Below are 10,201 nucleotides of genomic sequence, written 5' to 3' on the forward strand. Positions count from 1 at the left end.
AGCAGGGCTGGATTAAGAGCAATATGGGCTTGGCGCTGAGGATTTTGGTGAGCCTTAAGGGCTGTGCGTTGGCGTTTGCTCTGAGGTGAAAGGGTTTAGCTGCACAGGGTAAATGCTATGGAAGTCCCAGGATTCCATAAGAGCCCTGCATCAGCGTGCGTTGTGCGCTGTGAGGTGAGGTTGAAGGGCGCAGCTGTGCAGAACTAACACAACATTACAGAAGTTGAATACCTGGCTTCCATTAGGACTGACCGCAGTGCCCAAATATTAATCCCACCATCCGGCCCAGGTGCTGCATGCGGAATGCAGGACTGGTCATTCCAGGGGAGATCTCTCCCTGTCGGCCCATTGCTTTCCATGCATGGTCTGTTCTTTTTGGGCGGCTGCGTCCAGGGCCACATCATAAGGTGGGCTGACCAAATTGTACAGTTCTAAAGAAACATTGTTAAATAACACCAGGAATCAGGAATGCATAACACACAAGCACAGGGTTCAGGAGAGCGTAATACACAGAGTGCTGGATTCAAGATAGCGTAATACATAGAGTGCTGGGTTCAAGACAGCAAAATACACAGAGTGCTGGGTTCAGGAGAGCGTAATACACAGAGCGCTGGATTCAGGACAGCATAATACACAAAGACCTGGGTTCAGGACAGCATAATACACAGAGTGCTGGGTTCAAGATAGCGTAATACATAGAGTGCTGGGTTTAGGAGAGCGTAATACACAGAGCGCTGGGTTCAGGACAGCGTAATACACAAACCGCTGGGTTCAGGACAGCATAATACACAGAGCACTGGGTTAAGGACAGCAAACTCAGTAGGGTTATATCTAGACCATTGTTCCTAATCTTTGCAGACAGTATATTGACAGGAACTGTACCAGGAGATTGGAGGAAAGCCAATGTGATACCAATATTCAAAAAAAGGGCAGAGGTATATTGCGGGAAACTATAGGCCGGTCAGCCTGACATCAATAGTATATAAATTATTGGAAGGGATGATAAGGGACTATATCCAATAGATTGCTAAGGACAACAGTATCATCAGCAGTAATCAGCACGGGTTTTCAAAAGGACGTTCTTGCCAAACCAATCATCTGTTAACATTCTACGAGGAGGTGAACTGTGAGCTAGATAGGGGGAGACCTGTGGATGTGGTGTATCTGGATTTTGCTAAGGCATTCAATAAAGTTCCCCACAAACGCTTAATCTACAAACTAAGGTCTGCAGGCATCGACCACAAGGTTTGTTCTTGGATAGAAAACTGGTTACAGGGGCGTATCCAAAGGGCAGTGATAAATAACGTGTACTCAGACAGGTCTGGAGTGGTGTCCTCCAAAGCTCAGTCCTGAGATCAATTTTGTTCAATTTATTCATTAATAACATAGAGGGCGGGATTATTAGCTCAATCTCAGTTTTCGCGGATGATCCAAAAATAGGCAGGGCAATAACTTCACATCAGGATATAGAAATCTTACAGAATGACTTGAACAAATTAACAGAGTGGGCAACTACATGGCATAGGGGGTTTAACGTGGAGAAATGTAAGTTATTGCACTTGGGTGCTAAAAACATAAACGCAAAATATGCTCTGGAGGAATCAAGAATGGAGAAAGATCTGGGGGTTCTAGTGGAAGATAGACTAAGCAATAGCATGCAATGTCAAGCTGCAGCTGCCAAAGCCGGCAGAATATTAGCATGCATAAGGAAGGGGATATATTCCAGAAATAAAGCTATAATCCTGCCACCATATAAAACCCTGGCCCGGCAACATCTGGAGTATTCTGTCTAGTTCTGGTCACCAATCCTCAGAAGGGATTTGCTGGAACTGGAGAGAGTCCAAAGAAGGACAACTAAACAGATTGGGGGATGGGAGGGCCTTAAAGAGGAAGTAAACTCTGCATTCCCTTTCACGTTTTTCATGTACAGTCCTTATAAAAAATATTTTCAATCATTCCACAGTGTAATGGATGTAAAAACGCCTCTTACTTGCTATTTTTTAGTAGTTTAAAAAAACTTGTCTTCCTGGATTAGGCTGCGCCATCTTGAGTAATGTTTTCTGCCTCCCCTGTGGACGTAACTTCCGCCCTTCCTTGTTTCCCCTGCCGAAATCTCATCACACGGTCACTTGGGGAGCAGCAGGGATCGGGGAATGACTGCCAGTATCGCGAGAGTTCTAAGTCGTGCAGCTGAGAGCTGAACTCACATACACGGCATGATTTCAAGTGGGAGACGTCACACAGAGCGTGCAGTGAATCTAAGGACGGAAAGCGCATGCGCCTCTGACATAATCAAACATTGCAAGACGGATTGCAAGAAGATTGAACAAGTAAGGAGATTATAACAGGCAGCAATCAATAGCTTTAAAAATTAGGATTGCAATGAGCAAAAGTTTTGATGGCGAGTTTACAACCTCTTTAATTATGAGGAGCGATTGCAAGTGCTTAATTTATTATCCCTGGAGAAGATACACCTGAGAGGGAACATGATAGCGATTTGTAAATACCTCAGTGGTGATCCCAGCATAGGAAAAAAACTGTTTAGTCTCAAGGAGTATAAGAGGACACGTGGCCACACAATGAGATTAGAGGAGAGGCAGTTTAACCTTAAGCTGCATAAGGGGTTTTTCACTGTAAGGGCAGTAAGAATGTGGATCTGCCTTTCACAATTGGTGGTAACTGTGGGGAGTATGGCTACATTTAAAAGACTCTTGGACGTGCATCTCAAAGAACACAACATTCAGGGTTATGGGAAATGAATACTTCACTGACACACACACCCGCACAGGTTGAACTGGGTGGACTGTTGTCTTTATTCAACCTCAACTACTATGTAACTATATGTAAATATGTAAAAAGAATACACAGAGAGCTGGATTCAGGACAGCATAATACACAGAGTGCTGGGTTCAGGACAGCGTAATTCACAGAGAGCTGGGTTCAGGACAGCATAATACACAGAGTGCTGGGTTCAGGACAGCGTAATTCACAGAGCGCTGGATTCAGGACAGCATAATACACAGAGGGCTGGGTTCAGGACATCGTAATTCACAGAGCGCTGGATTCAGGACAGCATAATACACAGAGTGCTGGGTTCAGGACAGCATAATACACAGAGTGCTGGGTTCAGGACAGCATAATACACAGAGTGCTGGGTTCAGGACAGCGTAATTCACAGAGCGCTGGATTCAGGACAGCATAATACACAGAGGGCTGGGTTCAGGACAGCATAATTCACAGAGTGCTGGATTCAGGACAGCATAATACACAGAGTGCTGGGTTCAGGACAGCATAATACACAGAGTGCTGGCTTCAGGACAACATAATACACAGAGTGCTGGGTTTAGGAAAGCAGAATACACAGAGTGCTGGGTTCGGGACAGTAGAATACACAGAGCGCTGGGTTCAAGACAGCATAATACACAGAGTGCTGGCTTCAGGACAGCATAATACACAGGAGGGTGTTAGGCACAGAGTGCAGAATTCAGAGATTTGCTATGCAGAGAAAGCACTTCTGCCCCCACATCCAAAGCTCACTCTGCACCGTTCTCTCACACATCTCTGTAGTCTGTAGCCACTTCTTAACCCTCCCTCAACAGATAAGTTCTGCATTCTGCTGCTTTAGCTTTAAGCCCTGCTTTACCATTGCCCTCACCTTTGCACAAACAGACCTCCTCCCCCCCTTACCTTGGAAGCAGCCAGTCTAAGCCTCCCACAAAGTCCATTTGTGGCTCTGCCTCTCCTTCACTGGGCAGCGGCAATGAGATCGTCCAGCAGGGGGCGTCGGCATTGGAGCACCAGGCTGTTTCTCAGCCAGTAATTCCTCTCTGATGCCCAAAGCACATCCGTGCCCTGGCAGCTGTCTCTCTGTGTCTGCCCTGAGTACTGTGAAGGGAGGTTCTGAGGGAGCAACGCGCTATCACTTGTAGCACAGAAGCAGGGCTTCCGTGTTTACAAGTGACAGAAAATAGCGGTGACAGTGGATCTGGCCAGCCAGGGCCTATATTATGGTAGGGGTCTTGTGCTGCAGCTCCAATAACCCCTACATTAATCTGGCTCTGGCAGGGAGAGAACATACCAAACAGTGCCTCATACTCCAGTTTTCACTACATGTACAGATGTCTGTGGAGAAAGACTCTTTGACAAACCATCTGGCAAAATATCCCTAGTTCGTGTATACCCCAACCTGAAAAGGCATTAAGACTGTATACTATTCTAGATGATCAGCGTAACCAATCTCTTGCAATATGAAAGCTTTTTGACCTGTAAAACATAAAAGGAGATGCCTTATCATACACCCTGGACACCTGTGCTGGTATTACAAAAGTTTCAGGCTGTAACGCTCCTGCGTTTTTGTAACAAGATGGATTTGCAGCTGCAGAAATCTCCACTCAGCAGTCATGTAGAGATGTGTTGCAATACCAATTCCAACTCCCAAGACTCATCACTGTGGCCTGCCTGATTCAGCATACAAATATACACACTCAATAAGATGTTCCTGGAGTGATAGTTGTATATAGCAGTATAGTGGTGATGTGCTGAAGGGACAGGTATGAACAGTGACAGTAGATGGCAAGCACTTGAGAGAAATGTTCAGGAGAGTATAGATGGTAACAGGTAGGATGCAGATAGGTTAGCAATCATGTATGGTAGTAGGTGGTAGGATAGCAGATGACATACAGGAGAGACTAACCCAGTGCAAGGATAGATGTTAGTAGGCTCAGGAGCTAGCAATCTAAATAACAGTGCAGATGATAGGTTTAGTATTGCATAGAGAGTGACAGTCTTTAGTGAGCAATAGATATATAGTGTAAGTAGGTTTTATGGAGGTTTCCCCTGCGGGGTACTTATCACTAGAGAGTAGGTTAGTAGCGGGTCCGGTAATGAGGAGTGATCCGGTAGTGGGATACAGGGATCAGGAGCGAGGTTCCGGTCTGTTCAAGGCAAAGGAAAGCAACTGGAGGTTCCGACAGCGAGACACACTAGCAAGCATGTGGACAGCCAAGCAGGTTGAACGAACGACGTGAGTGAGACCGCCGGCGGTTGAAATAGCCGCTCTGCGGCGCTCAGCAGTGACCTCATCGCTCTTAAAGGTATATGCGTACCACCTAAAGGGAAAGGTGGGACGCATTGAAAAGAAAGTAGTAAATAAGGGTACTAGAGGTACCAGAATCTTACAGTACCCCCCCCCTTAAGGCCGGCTCCGGAAGGCCTATAGTACTGGTTTCTCTGGGTATTTCGAGTGAAATCTTCGTATAAGCCTAGGTGCATGTACATCAGAGGTATCTAACCAGGTGTCGTCTTGGGGTCCATAGTTCTTCCATCCTTTGAGATACTGGAGTCTTCCTCTATGGATGCGAGAATCCAAAATCTCTTTGATCTCATATTCTTCTCCGCCTTCAACATGTATAGGAGGTGGAGGCAAGATGGTAGGCCTTATTCCTTGGTTAGGAACGTGTGGCTTCAATAGCGACACATGGAAGATGGGATGGATCTTGAGATCTGCCGGTAAGGTGAGCTGTACTGCAGCTTTTCCAATAAGTTTCCTGATTGGGAAGGGTCCCTAAGAATAAAGGTCCAAGCTTTTTGCTAGGGATCTTTAATCTTAAATTTTTTGTTGATAGCCAAACGAGGTCCCCAATAGCATACTGAGGAGAAGGTCTTCTACGAAGGTCATAGTACTTTTTTTGTTGACTATGAGCGTGTGAGATGGTAGTATTAAGTAAACCCAGAGAGTCTTTTATTTGGGTAAGATAGTCTGAGGCTACTGGGTTACTTGATGGAAGGATGCGTGGTGGAAGAAGAGAGGGATGAAACCCATAGTTCAAGTAGAACGGACTTTGTTTGGTAGTACTGTGGGTTGCGTTGTTGTAAGCAAATTCTGCTAGGGGAAGGAGATTCACCCAATCATCCTGTAGGTATGATGTGTAGCAACGTAGATATTGCTCAATGCACTGGTTGACTCTTTCAGTCTGTCCGTTGGTCTGAGGATGGTAGGGAGAAGTGAGCTTTCGCTCAATCCGTAGTATGTGACATAGTTCTTGCCAAAACTTGGAGATGAACTGTGAACCACGGTCAGATAAGAGAGTCTTTGGAATTCCATGTAACTTAAAGACATGTTTCACTAGTAGTTCCGCTGTTTGTTTGGATGAAGGTAATCTGCGAATAGCAACGAAATGTGCCATCTTTGTTAGATGGTCCACTGACACTAGAATGGCATTAAATCCTTTGGAAGGTGGTAGTTCTACTATAAAGTCCAAGGACACAACTTCCCATGGAGCCTGGGGTATTGGTAGACTGCATAGTAGACCGGATGGTTTTGTAGTGTCAATTTTGGACCTGGCACAGATGTTGCATGAAGAAACAAATTTCTGTACAGATGTCTTCATCTCAGGCCACCAAAACTGTCTGGTAAGCAAATTAAAAGTTTTCGTCATACCCATATGTCCTGCCATAGGCACATCATGTGACAATTCCAGGATCTTGGTACGCATAGTAGGGGGTATGTAGAGTTTATCGTTGTAGTAGAGGAAGCCTTCTGCATCAGTACTTAGGTGTGGTGGAGGTGAATCCAATCCTATACTGTGCAAAATCTCTTCCTTCAAGGAACGGACAACCCCAATAATACGCTTGTAGGGTATTATAGGAACAGAAGGGATTTCGGCGTAATTATTTTCAGTTAATCGTGATAGCGCATCCGCTTTTTTATTCTTGTCTGCAGGCGTGTAGGTCACTAGGAAATTGAATCTTAGGAAGAATAGTGACCATCGTACCTGCCGGTGGGAGAGAGTTTTGTTAGTCTGAAGATATTGAAGATTTTTATGATCTGTATATATGATTATTGGTAATCGGGTACCTTCAAGTAAATGTCGCCAGTTCTCCAGAGCCAGTTTTATGGCAAGCAACTCCTTTTCACCCACTGGGTAATTTACCTCTGGGCTGCTTAATGATTTGGAGAAGAAGGCAACTGGATGGAGTGGTGAAGTATTTGTTGGTCGTTGGGAGAGAACTGCTCCTACTGCCATATTTGACGCATCTACTTCCAGAATATATTGGAGGGATGGGTCTGGATGGCGTAGTATGGGAGCAGAGGTAAAGCTTGATTTTAACAAGAGAAAAGCGCCACTTGCTTAATCTGACCACTTAAATGGTTTTTTTATACTTGTGAGCTGTGTGAGAGGTCTCACAATGGCAGAGAAGTTCTTGATGAACTTCCTATAGAAGTTTGAAAATCCAAGGAATCGCTGTAGAGCCTTGCGGGTGGTTGGTATAGGCCAATCCTGAATGCAGGATATCTTACTCATATCCATCTTGATTCCGGTTTTGGATATGATGTATCCTAGGAATAAGACTTCTTCTTTATGGAATAGGCATTTTTTTAATTTCACGTATAGATTGTGTGTGAGTTGTCTGGATAACACAAGTCTTACATGTTTTATATGTTCAGACAAGGATCGTGAATAGATAAGTATATCGTCCAGATATACCACCACACAGACATCAAGTAAGTCTCTAAAGATGTCGTTTATGAATCGTTGGAAGGCTGCGGGAGCGTTACATAGCCCGAATGGCATTACAAGATATTCGAATAATCCGTATCTGGTTCTGAATGCTGTCTTCCACTCATCTCCATCACGGATTCGGATTAGATTGTATGCCCCTTTCAGGTCCGATTTTGAGAAGTAGGTAGCTCCACGCACTTGTTCAATGAGTTCAGGGATGAGCGGTAAAGGATAGCGATCCTTTACTGTGATGGCATTCAATTGCCTATAGTCGATAATAGGCCTAAGACTTGAGTCCTTATTGCGGACAAAGAAAAGTCCTGCAGCTGTGGAAGAAGTAGAGGGTCTAATAAACCCTTTTGCCAAATTCTCATCCAAGTATTCCTTGAGATGAGAAAGTTCATCCTGGGAAAGAGGATAAACATGACCAAAAGGCAATTTGCTATTTGGGAGTAGATCGATAGTGCAATCGTAATCCCTATGGGGAGGCAATATTTGAGCGTTTTTCTCAAGAAAAACTTCGGACAGATCCTGATAGCATAGTGGTGCAATCTCATCTGACACCACAGACAGGATCTTTCCATAAGACGCGAGGTTACACGTAGTCTCGCAATAATAAGAAAGGAAGGTTAAGGTCCGTTTCTTCCAATCTATGGTTGGTTGATGTGTGTGTAACCAGGGAAGTCCCAAAACAATGGGAAAGTGAGGTGAAGATAATAGATCGAAGGTGGTGGTCTCCGTATGAGACTCGTTAGTGGTGACGAGAAGTGCTTGTGTCTGATTAGTGATTGGGCCAGAAGCTAACGGGATACCGTTAATAAGACTAACAGAGATAGGCTTAGGTTTTGAAATAATAGGTACTTTATTTAAAGTAGCAAAACGTATATCGATATAATTTCCGCAAGATCCTGTGTCGATCATGGCTTTAGTGGTAATCCTAGTCTGGTCCCACTGCAATGTCAAACGAACAAAAAGATAAGGGTTAGTAATTGAAGTTGTTAGTCCCCCCAGGAGGACATGTGAACACTCACCCTCTTTTTTGCGGTCAAGGGGACAGACGCTTATCATATGATCCGGGGATGCGCAGTACATGCAGAGATTACTGGATCGTCTCCTGGCTCGTTCAGTAGTTGATAAAGGTGGGCGTATGGTTCCTACCTTTATAGGAGTAGGGTCAACAGCGGCAATCCGAGAAGGACTGGACAATGGCATTCCCATTTTTCCAGCCTTTCTTTCTCGCAGCCGCCTGTCTATGTTGATACTGAGTTGTATCAAGGCATCCAGAGTGCCAGGTAAATCCGCTCGGGCGAGCTCGTCTTTAACGGCTTCTGATAGGCCGAGTCTAAATTGAGTTCGCAGAGATATGTCATTCCACCCTGAATCAAGGGTCCATCTTTTGAACTCTGCTACAAAGTTTCTACAGGTCTCCTACCTTGTTTCAAGGACCTCAATTGAATATCAGCAGTACTCTACCTATTGGGGTCATCATATAAACTAGCGAGTTCCGCTAGGAATAAAGCATAGGAGTTGAGAAGCTGATCATCTTTCTCAAAGAGAGAGTCTGCCCAGGCCCGTGGATCACCCGTCAGATATGAAATAATAGTACAGACTTTGATATGATCAGTAAGGTAAGTACGAGGTTTTAGCAAAAAAAGTAACTGACATGCGTTTTTGAATTCACTAAATTTTTTGCGATCACCTGTAAATACTAGGGGAGGATTTATTTTGGGTTCAGGGGGCTGAGAAGTGGCAAGTTGTGATAGACGGGTTACCTGCTGGCTCAGAGCCTGATTGTCTTCTTTTAATTCAGTAAGAGCATGTATTAATGCATTTACTTGTTGTTTTAATTGTGTCACTTGAGTGGTTATTTCTGCTGAATCCATTTTATGGTTCGTTCAATCTGTAACGCTCCTGCGTTTTTGTAACAAGATGGATTTGCAGCTGCAGAAATCTCCACTCAGCAGTCATGTAGAGATGTGTTGAAATACCAATTCCAACTCCCAAGACTCATCACTGTGGCCTGCCTGATTCAGCATACAAATATACACACTCAATAAGATGTTCCTGGAGTGATAGTTGTATATAGCAGTATAGTGGTGATGTGCTGAAGGGACAGGTATGAACAGTGACAGTAGATGGCAAGCACTTGAGAGAAATGTTCAGGAGAGTATAGATGGTAACAGGTAGGATGCAGATAGGTTAGCAATCATGTATGGTAGTAGGTGGTAGGATAGCAGATGACATACAGGAGAGACTAACCCAGTGCAAGGATAGATGTTAGTAGGCTCAGGAGCTAGCAATCTAAATAACAGTGCAGATGATAGGTTTAGTATTGCATAGAGAGTGACAGTCTTTAGTGAGCAATAGATATATAGTGTAAGTAGGTTTTATGGAGGTTTCCCCTGCGGGGTACTTATCACTAGAGAGTAGGTTAGTAGCGGGTCCGGTAATGAGGAGTGATCCGGTAGCGGAATACAGGGATCAGGAGCGAGGTTCCGGTCTGTTCAAGGCAAAGGAAAGCAACTGGAGGTTCCGACAGCGAGACACACTAGCAAGCATGTGGACAGCCAAGCAGGTTGAACGAACGACGTGAGTGAGACCGCCGGCGGTTGAAATAGCCGCTCTGCGGCGCTCAGCAGTGACCTCATCGCTCTTAAAGGTATATGCGTACCACCTAAAGGGAAAGGTGGGACGCATTG

Source organism: Pelophylax lessonae (genome assembly GCF_965119305.1).
Source record: "Pelophylax lessonae genome assembly, chromosome: 5".
Classification (NCBI taxonomy): Eukaryota; Metazoa; Chordata; class Amphibia; order Anura; family Ranidae; genus Pelophylax; species Pelophylax lessonae.